The 20,596-nt window shown below is 34.9% G+C and overlaps 1 pseudogene; it reads left to right on the plus strand.

The window, feature by feature from the left end:
* The first annotated feature begins 13,874 nt into the window (after nt 1-13,874).
* LOC112925659 (peroxisomal membrane protein PMP34 pseudogene) lies at nt 13,875-15,060 on the plus strand (annotated as a pseudogene).
* Nucleotides 15,061-20,596: the final 5,536 nt, after the last annotated feature.

A 20,596-nucleotide genomic window follows, 5' to 3' on the forward strand; every position in this document is an offset into this window, starting at 1 on the left:
TCTTCTGAACACGTGATGCTGGGAATACTACATAACCAAATGAAAAAAAGAGAAATTGAACCCATATCTTATACCATACACAAAAATTCATTTAAAATGGATTACTTAAACAGAAGACCTGAAACTATAAAACTCTTGGAAGAAAACAAAGAAAAACAGTCATAACGTTGGTTTTGCCAATGATTTCTTGTATGTCACTAAAAGTGCATGCAACAAAAGCAAAAAGAAAAAGAAAAAGAAAGAAAGAAAGAAAGAAAAAGACAAGAAAAGAAAATGAGAAGTGGAACTTATAAAATTAAAATGCTTCTCTGCAGCAAAAAGAATAATCAAGAGTAAAAAGGTTACCTATAGAATGGGAGGAAATGTTTGAAAACTATATATCTAATAGTGAATTAATATCCCAAATATGTAATGAACTCCTACAACTCAGCTAACAAAAAATAAAGAACTTAATTTAAGAAATGGATAAAAAAAGCCTGAATAGACATTACTCCAAAGAAGATACTCAAATAATAATAAGCATATAAAAAGATACTCAATGTAACTAATTATAAGTGAATTACAAATTAAAACTACAATCTACTATCACTTTACACATGTTATTATGGCCAATAAACACACACACACACACACACACACAATCACAAGTGTTAGTGAGGATATGGAGAAACTGGAACCCTTAGACATTGTTGGTGGAGTGTCAAATGATGCAGCCACTATAGAAAACATCATTGTGGGTCCTTAAAGTTTAAAAGTAGAAATATCATATAACCCAATAACATCTAATACACGTGTTTATCCAAAAGAATTGCAAACAAGATCTCAAATGGGTATTTAAAGTCTCATGTTCATTGCTGCACTATTCACAATAACCAAGAAGTAGAAACAACCTAAATCTCCATCACTGAATGAAGAAAACATGGTGTGTGTGTGTGTGTGTGTGTGTGTGTGTGTACAATAAATATTATTTATCAGTCTTAAAAAAAGAAGGATATTCTGTCGTATTCTACAACATGGATGAAATTTGAGGACATTATGCTAAATGAATTAAGCCAGTTACAGAAGAAAAAATACTGCATGATACCACATATATGAAATATCTAATATAGTCAAACTCATAGAAACAAGGTAGAGAGGTGATTGCCAAGGGCTGGTTGAGGGGGCGGATACAGTACTATAATGACTATAGAGTTTCAGTTATGCAAGATGAAAAGTTCAGATCTACAATTCTGCTGTAAAAAATGTACATATAATTAATGAAACTGTTTTGTATACTTAAAAAATTAAGAGTACATCTCATGTTATGTTTTAACATATTTATATTTAATATATGTATTTATATAGATATTATTATATTTACATTTATAATGTATTTATATATATTTATATATTTAGAAAGAGGAGTCAAACCCAAAGGCATACATGCTGTATCATTCTTTTCATAAGAAGTCCAAGCACAGAAAAAGCTATGATGTTAGAAATTAGAAAGTGATGGCTTTTGGGTGAGAGTGGCAGTGATGACCAGAGTGTGAGGATGACCAGAGTGCAAGGGAGAACTTTCTGGGGTAATCTTATTTTGAGTAGTAGTTACACGAGTATATAAAACTGTAAGAATTCATTGAAATAAATTCTAATTTCTTTTGTATGTAAATTATTCCTTAAAAGCAAAAGAAACAAAAAAAATGTTAAAAAGTTTTTCTTTCCAGAAGTTAAATAGATGATCTTTCCTCTTTAGAAAAATAAATTAAGAAACATTGCTAATGAAAAATGGTCATAACCACTATTTGATCAGATGAAAGAAATGTTACACTCAGTTATAGAAAGATTTGGTATAAGTTAAAATCTATCTGCCTCATATTATGTAGCCTACAAATAGGAATATAAAGCAGGAAATAGGATTATAATGTTTATCTCAAAGGTTGACAATAAAATTTGATATAAATAATCAGTATTCCCTTGCCTTCATAGATGTATCTTGCAAGAAGTTGCTGTGACCAATTTCAAAAAAGGGTTTTGCCTGTGCTCTCCTCTAGGATTTTGATAGATTCTTGTCTCACATTTAGATCTTTCATCCATTTTGAGTTTATCTTTGTGTATGGTGTAAGAGAATGGTCTAGTTTCATTCTTCTGCATGTGGCTGTCCAATTATCCCAGCACCCTTCATTGAAGAGACTGTCCTTTTCCAGTGGATAGTCTTCCCCGCTTTGTCTAATATTAGTTGACCATAGAGTTGCTTCTGCACAGCAAAAGAAACAGTCAACAAAACTAAAAGATAACCTACAGAATGGGAGAAGATATTTGCAAATGACGTATCAGATAAAGGGCTAGTATCCAAGATCTATAAAGAAGTTATTAAACTCAACAAAGAAACAAACAACCCAAAAAAAAAAAAAAAGAAACAAACAATCCAATCATGAAATGGGCGAAAGACATGAAGAGAAATCTCACAGAAGAAGACACAGACACGGCCAACAAGCACATGAGAAAATGCTCTGCATCACTGGCCATCAGGGAAATACAAATCAAAACCACAATGAGATACCACCTCACACCAGGGAGAATGGGGAAAATTAACAAGGCAGGAAACAACAAATGTCAGAGAGGATGTGGAGAAAGGGGAACCCTCTTGCACTGTTGGTGGGAATGTGAACTGGTGCAGCCACTCTGGAAACCTGTGTGGAGGTTCCTCCAAGAGTTAAAAATAGAGCTACCCTACGACCCAGCAATTGCACTCCTGGGGATTTACCCCTAAGATACAGATGCATTGAAAAACCAAAGCAGTTGCACCCAATGTTTCTAGCAGCAATGTCCACAATAGCCAAACTGTGGAAGGAGCCTCGGTGTCCATCGAAAGATGAATGGATAAAGAAGATGTGGTCTATGTATACAATAGAATATTACTCAGCCATTAGAAATGACAAATACCCATCATTTGTCTCAACGTGGATAGAACTGGAGAGTATTATGCTGAGTGAAATAAATCAATCGAAGAAGGACAAACATTATATGGTTTCATTAATTCAAGAAATATAAAAAATAGTGAAAGGGATTAAAGGCAAAAGGAGAGAAAATGAGTGGGAAATATCAGAGAGGGTGACAGAACATGAAAGACTGCTAACTCTGGAAAACGAACAAGTGGAAGTGGAAAGGCAGTTGGGGGAGGGGATGGGGTAACTGGGTGATGAGCACTGAGGGGGGCACTTGACAGGATGAGCACTGAGTGTTATACTATATATTGGCAAATCGAATTCCAATAAAAATATACCAAAATATTAAAATTAAAATTAAAATAAAATAATAAAATAAAATAAGAATAATCAGTATTATTTTGTGGTATATTTAGAAAATGTACATGGAAACAGAATGCATTTTCAGCTCATGTCAATAGGTCTACAAGCAGTAGACCTTAAACAAATGGTAGAAGCTCAAATAAAAAAACCAAGAAGGAAGAAGCATAGAGTATGATATAGGAAAGCATGAACGCCGTACCCAAGAAACAGATCAGGGCCAGGAACCAGAAAACATTAGAATAAAAAAAAAAAAAACACAGAATCAAACCCAGGCTCAGCCATTGAGATTGATGTTAATAATTTTTTAATTAAAAAATTAAAAGTTGAATTTTAAAAAAAGGGGAAAGCAGGAAATATTTTAGAATAGTTTTCATGCTTTCACTTATAGCCTCACTCTTGGGTGTAACTGGAAAAGTAGTAACAAGATTCAGAAACCAGAAACAAACTTAAAAAAATAGTGATTCAAAAACAGCCAAGGTTTGTAGTACAAACAGCTATTATTTTAAACCTGCAACTGAAAAAGGAATCATTATATACATTATATAATCATTATCTATATATATACATATATACATATATGTATATACATATACCTGCATATATATACACTATATAATCATATATATACACACTAATTTATATTTGGGGAAAAAAAGAAATTAATATTTGATCACTGGGAGTTACTTTTAATGAAGAAGAGCAAGAGGAAGGTTGTAATTTTGTGGAAGCCATTACATTATTTGGATAGTTTATAGCATATAATAATTATGTTAGAAAATCTGCAAGAAATCTATCTATCTATCTATCTATCTATCTATCTATCTATATTGATATATCGATATATCAGTACATAGATATATATTTATCTCCAAAGGGATGAGAGATGAAGAATAGCTGCACAGCTTCTATCTTGAATTATACGTGATCTGTCAGTATTTAACTGATCATTTAGCCATTTAAAATAAACACAAATGACAAAAACTCCATAGAATTTGGTATGGACCAATGATTAAAGGTCAACATAATGTAAGTTCGGAAAGAATTTTAAAAAACACATTTTATAAACATACACACACATACACACAAACTCACCGTCTTCCCCCTTATATACACGTTTCAGATACTATAGCTTTGGTTTAAAGTCTCACTCATTTATATATGTATGCCAAAGCAGAAATCCATGATTAATATCATATAATTTTAGCATGATAAGCAGAACTTGTAATTTTTCTCACAGAATTGTAAGACTAGAAATATACTTTAAAGAAAATGTAACAGCATGAAGGTTTATGTAGTCATAAAAATATAATTTTGAATAAAGAGAATTACTGAAGGATTTTATCTTCTGCAACATGAAAAGTTGTTAACATTTTACTTTTTTAATATATCATAATACTTTGTTTTTAGGATATGTTTTTGATGTGAATTCTTTCTATTTTAAGTGCTTTTTTTCTCTCCAAATATTTACCCAAAGTAGTATAAAAAATGATTATCTAGTCCTTCTACCATTTCCTGTAAGTAAAAATCTTTTTTTTAAAGAAAAATAAATATATTATCAAGTTTATTTTTGCAGAACCCAGCAGTTTTATTGAACTGCAAATGTTCATTAGTATGCACTGATATGAAGACAATCTTACTGACAATTTCCAGAGTGTTCCCTCTTTCATAAACAGATTGTTTATGGCTGATGTACAACCCATCTAAGCATTGCGATACAAAGAAAATATTACAAAATGTGCATAGAGCATCATTGAAATGTGTGCCAAAAATTCCAATTGATGGGCAGAAAGTATTCACACATGTACACATATACTATGCACACATACAACTATGTTTGTTACTTAGATTTGACTGATGTTGTTTGCAGAAAATTGAGTCCTATTGTGTTTTTCATTGAATAGTGCCTTAAAATGGGCTTTATTCAGTTCTCTTAAAGGGGCTCTTTATTCATTCAAATTAAAAATACTGTAACCAATACCAAAGTGACAGTATGGTTTTGAGAGCGTTCGGCTATCTTACCAATGCCAAAGCATCCAGATGAAATGTAAAAGAAATTATGTTAATCATACATATGTTTTACTATTTGATGACAACCATCCAGATGTTCTAAATATGTGGATGTTTGGATTCACATAAAATAAGGAGAAAGAACCCCTGATAATTCCTGGGAATTAGCTCATTATTGTATCCATTCATTCTACAAATATTTATTTTGCACCTGTTATATGCAATGTGCTGTGTTAAGTGTTGCAAAGGAAACATAAGTGCACAAGGATCAGAAACTGTGTTCAAGAAGCTTACCATTAGAAGAGACAGAATGCAAACACAATATAGAATGAGTCTATACTTTAAGAGGCTAAAAATTGTCATTAGCATTAATAAATAGGATAGCCTACCAAATTTGATGATCAATAGTAGTGTTCAATCTGAAATTTGAAAGAGTAGGTAAGTTTTATAATCAATTATTAAGAATACAATAGAAAATATGTTAAAGAAATTTATGCAGCAAAATTCTATGTACATACATGGAAGGTTGTAATCTGAAGGAATAGTAACAGACAAAAGTGGGAAAGTAGGTTTGATTTATATTGAAAAAGACTGAATGTTTAGTTAGTATTTTATTGTTAAGTGACAAGACATCATTAAATGTCATGTACTATCCTGGAGAGAGTTTTAGGGGGAAAAAAACAAACACAAAACATCTTACATAAGTAATTTTCCTTCCACCTTTAGTTTTTCTCTCTGGCAGATAATAGGGGCAGAGTATATCATCTCTAAGTTTCCTTCGGGGTCCAAAAGATATGAAAATGTTTTATTTGATTATCAAGAGAATTCCATGCAAGGATCATGAACACGAGAAAGATACAATTATCATGATACTTTAGGAAGTTGTATCTGTCATTGATGTGTAAGATGCACTGAATTGTGGATACTGTGAATATAGGGAGAACAGTTAGAAGACTTTTGTGACTGTCTTTTCAGAACCTGATCTGGAATGACAACATTGGAAATGATAAGAATTAGACATGAAAGGGCCTTGTTTGTTGGTCAGGAAAGATTACATGAAATCAGTATTTTAAATTTTATTTTCAGTCACAGTCAGATCATTTAAAATTTTTACAGTAGAGCTTCTAAACATGGAGAGTATGGCTCATAATTCCTGTATAGCTGTATGGCAATGCCTAAGGAGTCTTTCTGTATATGTAAGTGTGTGTGTCTCTGGAAATTCTATGAAGAAAAATACCTTAAGAACAAAGTACTACTTTACATATTTTTTGTCATTCAATGAAAATTTGATTTCTTCTCTTATTCCCATATAAAATACATATTAGACTATGTTTGTGCAACAGAACACCTTCTCAATATTTACCTAAGCTAATTTTAAGCAGAGATGAACATAACACAGTCATAAAAACTCAATTATCAATAAGATATTATGTTTACTTTTTATATAAAGATGTTTTATACTCTTCCATTTCCAGTGGAAGCCCCTTCTGATGTTTCAGGAGCCAAATACTAAGAAGAAAGAATGATGGAAGGAAGGAAGGGAGGACAGAAGGAAGGAAGGAAAGAAGGAAGGAAGGAAGGAAGGAAGGAAGGAAGGAAGGAAGGAAGGGAGGGAGGGAGGAAGGGAGGAAGGGAGGGAGGAAGGGAGGAAGGGAGGGAGGAAGAAAAGTGCTCCATATTAACAAGAAAGAAATACAATACGCACTGATTTTTGGAAATTTGCAAATCAGCATATGAAACTTCAGCCACTAAATAACTCTGCTGAAATTTGCATTGCTTGTCTGTAAAATTAGAGTTATGATACTGTAAAAATATGCTGTGCATGTCAAATGAGACAATGAATAAAAGGTCTGTTTCAGTGGCTGACTCATAATATATATAGTAGTTATTATTAAAAGCACTCATAAATAAACTGTAGTTTTTAGGTTGACTTTGCAAGTGGATATGAGTCCAGTGAAAGAGAAAGCATGATGAAGAAGGTACTTAGGAGCAGTGAATAACCAAAGGACAATTGCTCTTCTTATGTAATTTTCAGAAATCGAAAGGATATTTGCAAATAGGAGTCAAGCAGCACCAAGAACTATTTCTAAAGACTAGCAATGCATTTAATGGTCTATTTACTAATACTTATAAACTAATGTACTTTAACCCAGTTTTTGCTCACTATTCATAATCAGATACTTTCTCTAGATACTGGACATATTAAATATATATGGTTTGAACACTGTTGCTTATGCTGGAAATTACTAATAATATGATAATAGTGTAAGTTAGGGAACATGTTCTTATGTATACTTGAGTAAACCAAATGTAAGAGAGATGAATAATTGAGAAAATATTCTAGCACTGAATGAAGGACTCTGAAAGAGGAGAACAACAAAATACAGAGAAGAGCCAGTTGTTTCAAATTAGATCAAGTTACTAAGATTTTCAGTGAGTACTTTCTTGGGTTCTTGGTTATTTAAAGCTAATTTTTGGTCTCAAAAAAAGGAGACATAACAGAAGATATATGTTAATAAATGAGAAGTATCCAGTTCATTTAAAAAATACCTTAATATATGTACTTACCTGCACTTCCTTCTCATGATAAACGTGGATTAATTTTTCCTACTCAGCCTAGAAATCTGTGATCTTTAACTTTGGGGCTGTAAAATTTTGAGGTGCCTCCCTGCTGCCAGCAGATATGATGCCATTTAAAACTCTGAATGTGATCAATAGTGTATTATGCTCTAGACTGTTTCTGTTTCATGATTAATGGCAGTTACAAATTTCATTTCATTTTAATGGTTGATTTACTGATGTTTATAAAATTAAAGGTCAATTCAATAATTGAAAGTAGATGTAATAGCATTGATAGTGAATGAATACTTATTTGTAAAAAAGGAAGAATGGAGAAAATCTTTCTGATAAGGTCATAAAGTTGAACAGCTGAATGTCTAAGTGCCTTATTTTCTTCCAAAGGCCATAAATTTGACACATTTTATAAATGCCAGAGTTGCAGTCTCACATATAGAAATATTCCTAGTACACAGTATCAAAGATAGAAGTTTAAAGTAAGATGAAAAGGAAAATTTAAAAGAATCCTTCTCAACAAATTATTTTCTGAAAGAGACTTGGCAAAAGTCTGAAGTCACTCTTGATGAAGAATAAAAGAAGTATTTGCAAGAAAAGAAAATGTTGAATAGCAGTGGTGAGAGTGGACATCCCTGTCTTGTTCCTGATCTTAGGGGAAAGACTCCCAGTGCTTCCCCATTGAGAATGATATTTGCTGTGGGCTTTTCGTAGATGGCTTTTAAGATGTTGAGGAATGTTCCCTCTATCCCTACACTCGGAAGAGTTTTGATCAGGAATGGATGCAGTATTTTGTCAAATGCTTTCTCTGCATCTAATGAGAGGATCATATGGTTCTTGGTTTTTCTCTTGCTGATATGATGAATTACATTGTTTTACGAATGTTGCTATTCAACATAGTACTGGAAGTCCTAGTCTCAGCAATCAGACAACAAAAAGAAATACAAGGCATTCAAATTGGCAAAGAAGAAGTCAAACTCTCCCTCTTCACTGATGACATGATACTCTACGCAGAAAACACAAAAGCCTCCACCCCAAGATTGCTAGAACTCATACAGCAATTTGGTAGCATGGCAGGATACAAAATCAATACCCAGAAATCAGTGGCATTTTTATACACTAACAATGAGATTGAAGAAAGAGAAATTCAGGAGTCAATCCCATTTACAATTGCACCCAAAAGCATAAGATACCTAGGCATGAACCTAACCAAAGAGGTAAAGGATCTTTACCCTAAAAACTATAGAACACTTCTGAAAGAAATTGAGGAAGACACAAAGAGATGGAAAAATATTCCATGCTCATGGATTGGCAGAAGTAATATTGTGAAAATATCAATGTTACCCAGAGTAATTTACACGTTTAATGCAATCTCTATCAAAATACCATGGACTTTCTTCAGAGAGTTAGAACAAATTATTTTAAGATTTGACCAAAAAAAAAAAAAAATAAGATTTGTGTGGAACCAGAAAAGACCCCGAATAGCCAGGGGAATTTTAAAAAAGAAAACCATAGCTGGGGGCCTCACAATGCCAGATTTCAGGTTGTACTACTAAGCTGTGGTCCTCAAGACAGTGTGGTACTGGCACAAAAACAGACACATAGATCAATGGAACAGAATAGAGAATACGGAAGTCGACCCTCAACTTTATGGTCAACTAATATTCAACAAAGGAGGACAGACTATCCACTGGAAAAAAGACAGTCTCTTCAATAAATGGTGCTAGGAAAATTGGACATCCACATGCAGAAGAATGAAACTAGACCACTCTCTTGCACCATACACAAAGATAAACTCAAAATGGATGAAAGATCTAAATGTGAGACGAGATTCCATCAAAATCCTAGAGCAGAACACAGGCAACACCCTTTTTGAACTCAGCCACAGTAAATTCTTGCAAGATACATCCACGAAGGCAAAAGAAGCAAAAGCAAAAATGAACTATTGGGACTTCATCAAGATAAGCAGCTTTCGCACAGCAAAGGAAACAGTCAACAAAACTAAAAGACAACCTACAGAATGGGAGAAGATATTTGCAAATGACGTATCAGATAAAGGGCTAGTTTCCAAGATCTATAAAGAACTTATTAAACTCAGCACCAAAGAAACAAACAATCCAATCATGAAATGGGCAAAAGACATGAAGAGAAATCTCACAGAGGAAGACATAGACATGGCCAACATGCACATGAGAAAATGCTCTGCATCACTTGCCATCAGGGAAATACAAATCAAAACCACAATGAGAGACCACCTCACACCAGTGAGAATGGGGAAAATTAACAAGGCAGGAAACAACAAATGTTGGAGAGGATGTGGAGAAAGGGGAACCCTCTTACACTGTTGGTGGGAATGTGAACTGGTGCAGGCACTCTGGAAAACTGTGTGGGGGTTCCTCAAGAGTTAAAAATAGACCTTCCCTACGACCCAGCAATTGCACTGTTGGGGATTTACCCCAAAGATACAGATGCAATGAAACGCCGGGACACCTGCACCCCGATGTTTCTAGCAGCAATGTCCACAATAGCCAAACTGTGGAAAGAGCCTCGGTATCCATCGAAAGATGAATGGATAAAGAAGATGTGGTTTATGGATACAATGGAATATTACTCAGCCATTAGAAACGACAAATACCCACCAATTGTTTCAACGTGGATGGAACTTAAGTAAATCGGAGAAGGACCAACATTATATATTCTCATTCATTTGGGGAATATAAATAATAGTGAAAGGGAATAGAAGGGAAGGGAGAAGAAATGTGTGGGAAATATCAGAAAGGGAGACACATCATAAAGGCTCCTAACACTAGGAAACGAACTAGGGGTGGTGGAAGAGGAGGGCGGGTGGTGGTGGTGACTGGGTGACAGGCACTGAAGGGGGCACTTGACGGGATGAGCACTGGGTGTTATTCTGTATGTTGGTAAATTGAACACCAATAAAAAATTAATTTATTATAAAAAAAGAAAAGAAAATGTTTTAAAAATTATTTAAGCACCTAGATTAATCAGGTTTTAAATGTATACATTTTGACAATATTCACATTTCATTTTGTTCATAAAGCAGAAAGGAAGGGCAGGAGGAAATTATTATCTGATATCTGAAAATCTGTGCTTGTGTTTAGCATTTAGATAATTTATGGCTTTTGAGGAAATAGTCCATTTTATATATGTTGTTGAATTTATGTTCATAGTGTTTTTAGTATCCCCTTTTTATCCTTTTAATATCTTTGGAGTACGCAGTGATATCTACTCTTTAATTCCTTAAATTGCTACCTCATATCTTTGATCTTTTTGTTTTTTCAGTCTTGTTACATTTTATAAATTTTATTGATCTTCTCAAAATATTGGCTTACTTCTATTAATTTTCTGTTATTTTCCAGGTTTCAATTTTATCAATTTTTGTTCTTATATTTATCATTTTCTGCTTTTTGCCCACTTTGGGTTTATTTTCCCCTTATTTTCCTAACTTTTTAAAAATTATTCATGAGAGAGACACAGAGAGAGAGAGAGAGACAGAGACAGATACAGAGACAGAGACAGAGACAGAGATACAGGCAGAGGGAGAAGCAGGCTCCATGCAGGAAGCCCAATGTGGGACTCGATTCCAAGACTCTAGGATCAAACCCTGGGCCAAAGGCAGGTGCTAAACTGCTGGGTCACTCAGGGATCCCCTTTTCCTAACTTTTTAAATAAGAAGCTGGATTTTTAAGTTAGATATGTCTTATTTTTCCAATAAAAGCATTTAGTGCTATAAATTTATCTCTAAGCACTGCTTTATCTGTGTCCCACAAATATTGACATATCATGCTTACATTCATATAGTTTAAGGTATTTTCCGATTTTCCTTTTCCCTTAAGTGTTCTTTGTTGATTAATGGATTAATAAGGTATAATAATAATTTGTCTTTGAATTTCCAAGTATTTTGAGACCTTCCTGTTATCTTTGTGATATGATGTCATGCGTAATTTCATTTTTGTCAGAGAAAATACTTGATATTACTTTATTTTTTTAAAATTTGTTAAGGCTTAATTTATAAACTAGAATATACTCTATCTTGATTAATGTTCCATGTGCACTTTAAAAACATGTATCCTGCTTTTTTGGGGGTAAAGTCCTCTACAGAAAATAATTAGATTTTGTTGACTGAATGTGTTATATAGCCTTTCACTATCACTGTTTATTTTCTATTAGTTCTATCCAGAAAAAGGAGTGTTGATATTTTCACCCCTAATTGTGGATTTATTTATTTCTCCTTTTAGTTCTGACAGTTATAGTTTCATGTATTTTGAAGTCTGTTTTTTTCCCTTAAACATTCAAGTAGGATAAAGATTGCACCACTGAAGGGGACTGTTTTTGTTCTAATGGCATATATGTATATTACATTCATAGTCTAAAACTATAAGCACTAAAATACATGAAAAACTAATTTTTAAATTGTTCTTCTCCAATTTTTTACTGTTAAAGATTGCAAAAGAGTGCATTGTGTTCTTTATATAAAATTGTTAACAGTTCCTTAATCTTCTTTTTTATATTTTTATCTTTTGCAGAAATATTTACATTATAAATATGTTTGACAAATGTTTTATTGTTTAAATATACTCAGCAGTTTAATGTTATACGTAAATTCATATATATAAATAAATTTACATGTATGTATTTCCCTCTTTCTGAACTTCCTTCCGCTTTTTATAGATCTTTCAATTGTTCTTTCTAACAAATTTATTTTTAAAAACTGTATGTAAATTGCTTACACAACTTTTTGCATTTCTACTTACTTATATTGGCGTGTTTTTCCCTTTTCATCTTAAAGATTAATTAAGTTGGGACGCCTGGGTGGCTCAGCAGTTGAGCATCTGCCTTTGGCTCAGAGTGTGATCCTGGAGTCCCAGGATTGAGTTCCACATCAGGCTCAGTGGATGGAGCCTGCTTCACCACCCTCTTCCTATGTCTCTGTCTCTCTTTCTGTGTCTCTCATGAATTAAAAAATAATAATAATTAAGCTATGTTTTTACTGAGATCTTTGTTTCTTAAATATTTAAAATTTATTTGCATAAGGTTACAGAAATCCTCCAGCAATACATTTGAAAGTTCAAAGGACAACCCAATATCCCCTCAAAATCGCCTTCTTTAGAATCACAGGATGTACTTGGTTTATTTTATGTTCACACAACTCTTCATATTACAAGATACACATTTCAGAGTTTTAATCACAACTTCTTTATTCTTCACCCCTAAAAAGTAGAAAAGTTTCCATCTCACATAATTTAAAAGAAGAAAACTTTGTTTTGTTTTTAGAGTGTGCTTTTATGTCATTGATATCACAGCCAATATCTGAGTGATTAAAACATCCACAATTTAACTTCTAACCTATTTCAGGCTTCTCTTATAATCAAAAACATTTTCTAATCTGTTTTCCCTCACTGTTTTGTAGCTCTGTAGTAATGTAGATAATATTGGTGCCATTATCTTCTAGACCATTATGTGTCACCTAAATATTTGTTTTTATTACTTTGCAGATTAGTATTCTCTTTTACCCATTTCTTCAAACCACTTTATTATTCCCTCATTTCCCTCCTAGATTTATTCTTCAGTTTTACATTTTCTGCTTTTTTATATTATTGGATTTTTCAAGTATCTAAAAAATTGTGCAAAATTGAATTATGGATCAAGAGGATCTAAAGGACTAATTTCATTTTTCCTATTAACTATTTAGTTTTTAACTTTGCTTTGTCCTCAGTGGAATACCAAGTTCTAGAGGATAAGAACTGTGACATTTTATGTATGACATACACTATAACTCTTTAGTGCATCATATATCTGCAAAACAATAAATAAATATAGATATTAACTAAAGTAAATCTTATTAGAATATAGTTTTCTGAAATGTTAGCAATAATAATGGTTATAATGTTCCTCTTCAAATAAGTTATATTTTCCAACAAGAGAATAACATAATTATAACACTCATAAGTGTTAAAAAATTCATTCATATACTTGTGTCTTCTTTCCTCCCTCCACTCGCTGTGGCTCCTGAGGGAAAAGTGTTGCTAGGTCTGTGGGGAGCCGCAGCAATGGTCTCCGTGCTGTCCTACGAAAGCCTGGTCCACGCTGTGGCCGGAGCCGTGGGAAGCATGACAGCAATGACTGTGTTCTTTCCCTTGGATACGGCTCGACTGCGACTTCAAGTTGATGAGAAAAGAAAGTCCAAAACTACACACATGGTGCTCCTGGAGATCATTAAAGAAGAAGGCCTCCTGGCACCATATCGAGGGTGGTTTCCAGTTATCTCCAGTCTCTGCTGCTCCAATTTTGTCTATTTCTACACTTTTAATAGTCTCAAAGCAGTCTGGGTCAAAGGTCAACATTCTACTAATGGAAAAGATCTAGTAGTTGGATTTGTTGCAGGAGTGGTGAATGTGTTGCTAACAACTCCACTCTGGGTGGTAAATACCAGACTGAAGCTACAAGAGGCAAAATTTAGGAATGAAGACATTGTACCAACCAACTACAAAGGTATCATTGATGCTTTTCATCAGATCATTCGAGATGAAGGAATTTTGGCTTTATGGAATGGCACATTTCCTTCCTTGCTCTTGGTCTTCAATCCTGCCATCCAGCTCATGTTCTATGAAGGCTTAAAACGGCAGCTTCTAAAGAAACGAATGAAGCTTTCTTCTTTGGATGTGTTCATCATTGGTGCAATATCCAAAGTGATTGCTACCACTGTCACCTATCCCATGCAGACAGTACAGTCCATTCTGAGGTTTGGACGTCACAGACTAAACCCAGAAAACAGAACACTGGGGAGTCTTCAGAATGTTCTCTATCTTCTTCACCAACGAGTAAAGCATTTTGGAATCATGGGACTCTACAAAGGCCTTGAAGCCATACAGACAGTCCTCACTGCTGCCCTCATGTTCCTGGTTTATGAGAAACTGACAGCCGCTACCTTCACAGTTATGGGGCTGAAGAGTGCCCACAAGCACTGAGACACTGCACCCTGTGAAGTGCAGAAAGATGCTCGAAATGGGGGTTCCTCTGTGTGAAGGGAAGTGATTCTCTTTTTACTCTTGCCACATGTACCATGAATTTTACCCTCACTGGCTGGAAAAGCATCTGAGGGTAAACATGGACTATAGCCAGCTGGACCTGTCAACAACTTAATTTTTATTATGGTTTGTTGAATTTTGTGGGGGAGGTTGTCTAATTGTCATACAAAAAGAAAACATTGAAAACCTGAAAAAAAATACTTGTGTCTTTTTTTAATGCTGACTTAATATTAAGAATGACTTTCATGACTATTCTTTCATATTTTGAGAGTTTAATAGATATTTATACCTTGAATATTTATATACTCTAAACTTAATATGAATCTTGCCTACCAGGCAATTTCCTATAATGGTTAGAAGTCTATCTTCCCACACCCTGCCAAACATTCTGGAGTTTGTATATATTTTCTCTGAAATTATCCTATTTGCTTAAAAGTTACCCTCAAATATTCCACTTAAGGACTGTATAATCCCTGAATCATCTCTAAAATCTTACTCATCGATAAATAATTGGTTTCTTTTGAAAATAACAAACAAAAAACTAAACAACAACATCAACACATCTTTTGTACATTTATAAACCATGCTTAAATTTTAGATTCCCATCTCCCTGTCCTATCATTAGTAGCTCCAAGACCCAGTTGATTCCTAAGAATATTTAAAAAAAAAAAACTTAAAAAATAGTCTGCAGATTGTGTTTTCTAGGTATTTGTCAAATCTTGAGAGGTAGAAGAAGGTGGGACAAAGAGGCGATAGGGAAACCTATACCCCCTGCTTTAAGAATAGGTGGCCTCGCCTGCCTCTCCCAGCTGTACAAAGCTGAAGTTCATATCTGTATACAGAGTAATAATACTGGAAAAGGACAAAAACAAAACCTTGTTTTGTGAAAAGTGGAATGCTTTATTAGTGAGCTTCCAGGACTGAAGGAGAGAAAAAGATCCATTATTCGTTTCTGTCCTGAGCTTTAATTTCCTTAATGGCTTTGGTTCCTGTTAACACCATGCCTGTATACTCCCTAACTTGTCTCTTTGCTTTTAGAAATAACTTGCTTTTTTGTCTGTAATAAAATATCTGTAGTCACTGATCTTGAAAAGATCATTCTGACAAAGAAATTCACTGCAACAGGCTACTGAAATTTAGGGAAGGCATTGAGAATTGCAAACATTGAGGAAATTGAAGTTACTTAGGCTGATACGAGCACATGCTGCAGAATTTGAAATAACAGGTTGTTTCCCAGAGTTAGGAGTCTTTCATGTTCTGTCTCCCTTTCTGATATTTCCCACTTATTTTTTCTCCTTTCCCCTTTATTCCCTTTCACTATTTTTTATATTCCCCGAATGAGACTCCTAACTCTGGGAAACGAACTAGGGGTGGTGGAAGGGGAGGTGGGCAGGGGGTGGGGGTGACTGGGTGGCGGGCACTGAGGTGGGCACTTGATGGGATGAGCACTGGGTGTTATTCTGTATGTTGACAAATTGAACACCAATAAAAAATAAATTTATTAAAAATAAAAAAATTAAAAAATGAAATAAAAGGTTGAAACTGAACACAGCAAAATTTAGTATGAATGTCAGGAAGAGTTGTCAACTCTTAGATTTAATTAGGTAGTGGAATAGTTTCCCAGAAGAAATGGCAAAAATTTATTGCTGGAGCTATTTAAAATTGGCCTGAACAAAGTACTAGGGAATATACAGAAAGGGTCAATCCTTCAGAGATTCTTAAGGATTGACGTATATAGCAATTGGTCTTTTGCATTTCCACTGTTCATGACCATTTTTCTAGCATTTCATGTCACAATGCTAGCTAAATGTGTTATCTTTACTACTATAAATGATACAGGGATATCTACAACTACTTATTGAAAAAAGTAATCCAAAATGAATACTCCCATTTGCTTTATTAATCACATGGCTCTTTTTTTCCCTCCTTCCCTCCCTTTTTTTCTTTCCTACATCCCTCCCTACAATTCTTTCTAACTTCTTTCTCTGCTTCTTTTTTCTTCTTTTTATGATTAGGCAGAAAAAAATCATTCCAGGAGGCCTTTGATTAGTATCCTTTTCTTTCCTATCTCTCATCTCTATGTGCAGGCCCGGAACACTTACTGACTGATTGATTGTTTTATTGTTTAAACTTTTCTCTTTTTGGACAAATAATCAGTTCTTTCAATATTTCATCTACTTTCACTTTTTAAACTAAATATGGGTCCCAAAAGGGCTTTTTATCTCTCAGCTTTTTTGCAAAACTTTCCGGATTTATCCATAATTGCTACACTTAGGATTGTGGTTTAGCAACTCTTATTTTTCCATTTAATCTCTGACTAAGAAAAGAGGAAATACAATCTGAAAATAGGTTAAATGTTACTGACATTTATCTCTTCATAGCCTTTACAGTCAAATCAATAATTCTGGTTTGTGTGAGGTATGTATTTTTCTTTGAAGAAAAAATATATAGATAGACACACAGTGTTTATTGGCATACTCAGTAGGCTTGGAATGCACTTTATTCAGTTACAAAATTTCTTTCCTTTCAGGAAAGGTATTAGACATATACCCTACACCCTAACTGACACACACTAAAATTTAGCAGTAACATCAGTCTATTACAGGCATACAGTATTTTAGCCAGTCTTTGGTTCCTCTCCTTGGATTTTTTTCAGCCACTTTGAAAGTTAGAGAAGTACCTCTATACCTGTCCTTTCATTCTTTTATTAATAATAATAGTTAACTTAAAAAAAAAAAAACTTGTCTTTGCTAGATAATGTGTTAGGTTCTTTTCATGGATTACCGCAGCAACCCTGTTGCTAAAAATAGATATTTTTATTAACCTCATTTTCAGGAAAGCAAGCTTGTCCAAGGTCACACTGCTAGTCATTGGTAAAGTAAGGCCTGGAATGCAGATAGTCTTATAGCAGTGCACATACTCAAAAACACTGCACAGGATTGATAGAAGTGCTTCTGAATGGGGAATAAAATTCCTATAGTACTATGAGTTTTGAGAACCTTAAGAATAAATGTCAATTAATTTTCTTCAGTATGATAGTGTATGGCACAGTGACATGTGCAAATCCGGCGATCCCCCTGGTACATGCAGAGGCCCGGAGGGCCCAGGACAGCAACGACGCTCCTGCACCCTGGCCGGCCCCAAGCTGAGCAGATTAGTGGCCCCGCCCCCAGAGCATCTGGGGCCCTGCAAACTGAGAGCTCCATAGTTACTGCGGGAGCTGAATCCAGGGCTCCAGAGCTGGCTGCCGCCACTGTTGTTGTTTCTCCTGGGACCTCACAGGTAAACAACTGCCACTGAGCCTCACAGTGGCATCACTGTATAAACAAGTTAAACATCTTTCACTGAACCCTGCACCAGGCAGGTGGCTGAGCACCTCCTCCAAGTGCTAACAGCTGAAAATCAGCACAACAGGCCCCTCCCCAGAAGACCAGGTAGACCAACAAGGGAAAAACAAATTATTGACCAAGCAACACTGGAAATTCGAGGGGAAGTCAAGGGATTTACAGTACACATAATAAGAGGATACTCCCCCTTGTTTTTTGTTTTTTGATTTCTGTTTGCTTCCCCCTCTCCTTTTTTTCTTTTTTCTTTTGCTTCTTTTTTTTTCTTCTTTCTCTTCTCTCTTTTTCTCCTTTTCCCAATACAACTTGTTTTTGGCCACTCGGCACTGAGCAAAATGACTAGAAGGAAAACCTCACCTCAAAAGAAAGAATCAGAAACAGTCCTCTATCCCACAGAGATACAAAATCTGGATTACAATTCAATGTCAAGAAGCCAATTCAGAAGCACCATTATAAAGCTACTGGTGGCTCTAGAAAAAAGCATAAAGGACGCAAGAGACTTCATGACTGCAGAATTTAGATCTAATCAGGCAGAAATTAAAAATCAATTGAATCAGAGGGAATCCAAACTAGAGGTCTAACCATGAGGGCTAACGAGGTGGAAGAATAGAGTGAGTGACATAGAAGACACGTTGATGGCAAGGAGGAAAACTGAGGAAAAAAGAGACAAACATTTAAAAGATCATGAGGATAGATTAAGGGAAACAAATAACAGCCTGAGGAAGAAAAATCTACATTTAGTTGGGGTTCCCGAGGGCGCCGAAAGGGACAGAGGTCCAGAATATGTATTTGAACAAATCATAGCTAAAAACTTTCTTAATCTGGGAAGGGAAACAGACATTCAGATCCAGGAAATAGAGACCCCACCCTAAAATAAATAAAAACCCCTCAACACCTCGACATTTAATAGTGAAGATCCCAAATTCCAAAGATAAAGAGAAGATCCTTAAAGCAGCAAGAGATAAGAAATCTCTAACTTTAATGGGGAGAAATATGAGATTAACAACAGACCTCTCTACAGAGACCTGGCAGGCCAGAAAGGGCTGGAAGGATATATTCAGGGTCCTAAATCAGAAGAACATGCAGCCAGGAATACTTTATCCAGCAAGGCTTTCATTCAGAATAGAAGGAGAGATAAAGAGCTTCCAAGACAGGCAGGAACTGAAAGAATATGTGACCACCAAACCAGCTCTGCAAGAAATTTGAAGGGGGGCTCTTAAAATTCCCCTTTAAGAAGAAGTCCAATGGAACAATCCACAAAAACAGGGACTGAATAGGTATCATGATGACACTAAACTCATATCTTTCAATAGTAACTCTGAATGTGAATGGGATTAATGACCCCATCAAAAGGAGCAGGGTGTCAAACTGGATAAAAAAGCAGGACCCATCTATTGGCTGTCTACAAGAGACTCATTTTAGACATAAGACACCTACGGCCTGAAAATAAAAGGTTGGAGAACCATGTAACATTCACATGGTCCTCAAAAAATTCAGGGGTAAGCATACTTATGTCAGATCAACTAAAGTTTATTCCGAAGACTATAATGAGAGATGAAGAGGGACACTGTATCACACTTAAAGGATCTGTCCAACAAGAGAACTTAACAATCATCAATATATATGCCCCGAATGTGGGAGCTCCCAAATATAAGAATCAATTAATAACCAAAGTTAAGACATACTGAGAAAATAAGACACTTATACTTGGTGACTTCAATCTAGCGCTTTCTACACTTGATAGGTCTTCTAAGCACAACATCTCCAAAGAAACGAGAGCTTTAAATGATAAACTGGACGAGATGGATTTCACAGATATCTAGAGAACTTTACATCCAAATGCAAGTGAACACACATTCTTCTCAAGTGCACATGGAACTTTCTTCAGAATAGACCACATACTGGGTCACAAATCAGGTCTGAACCGATACCAATAGATTGGGATCGTCCCTTGCATATTCTCAGACCATAAAGCCTTGAAATTAGAACTAAATCACAACAAGACTTTTGGGAGTATTTCAACACATGGAGGTTAAGGACCATCTTGCTAAAAGATGAAAGGGTCAACCTGGAAATTAAGGAAGAATTAAAAAGATTCCTGGAAACTAATGAGAATGAAGATAAAACCATTCAAAATCTTTGGGATACCGCAAAAGCAGTCCTGAGGCCAAATACATCGCAATACAAGCATCCCTCCAAAAACTGGAAAGAACTCAAATACGAAAGCTAACCTTGCACCTAAAGGAGCTAGAGAAAAAACAGCAAATAGATCCTACACCCAGCAGAAGAAAAGAGTTAATAAAGATTCGAGCAGAACTCAATGAAATCGAGACCA

Source organism: Vulpes vulpes, chromosome X (assembly GCF_048418805.1).
Source record: "Vulpes vulpes isolate BD-2025 chromosome X, VulVul3, whole genome shotgun sequence".
Classification (NCBI taxonomy): Eukaryota; Metazoa; Chordata; class Mammalia; order Carnivora; family Canidae; genus Vulpes; species Vulpes vulpes.